Genomic DNA, 534 nt, shown 5'->3' with positions numbered 1-534 from the left:
GCTTCCCAAGAGGAGCCTAGAGATTTCTCTTTAGGGAACAAAATTGAGCAGATTGGGAACTTACTGCCAAGAAGCAGCAAGCAAACATACCCCAGGAGTATAAAGGGACAGGTAGAATGTGAAAAATGACATTTCTATTGCTTGCTACCATGATATATATGTATAAAGATATATATATAGGTATATATATATAGAGAGAGAGAGAGAGAGAGAGAGAATTAATTAATGCCTATTTTTTTAGAATAAGGAATTATTGAAAATTTTCTCTATATAGAGAGAGAGAGAGAGAGAGAGAGATACAATTAATTAATGCCTATTTTTTTAGATTAAGGAATTATTGAAAATTTTCTTATATGGTCATGGTTTTGCAGTTATATAAAAAGTTTCTTATTTTTTGGAGATGCATGCTGGAGGACTTAGGTGTGATGCGCTATGATGTACTATCAGTGTGTGTGTGTGTGTGTGTGTGTGTGTGAGCATATGTGTGGGTATATGAGCACTCAGATAGCAAGATAGGTATATACATACATACAT

Source organism: Myotis davidii, unplaced genomic scaffold (genome assembly GCF_000327345.1).
Source record: "Myotis davidii unplaced genomic scaffold, ASM32734v1 scaffold705, whole genome shotgun sequence".
Taxonomy (NCBI): Eukaryota; Metazoa; Chordata; class Mammalia; order Chiroptera; family Vespertilionidae; genus Myotis; species Myotis davidii.
The sequence above is the reverse complement of the archived record's forward strand: the minus strand, read 5'-3'. Positions refer to the sequence as shown.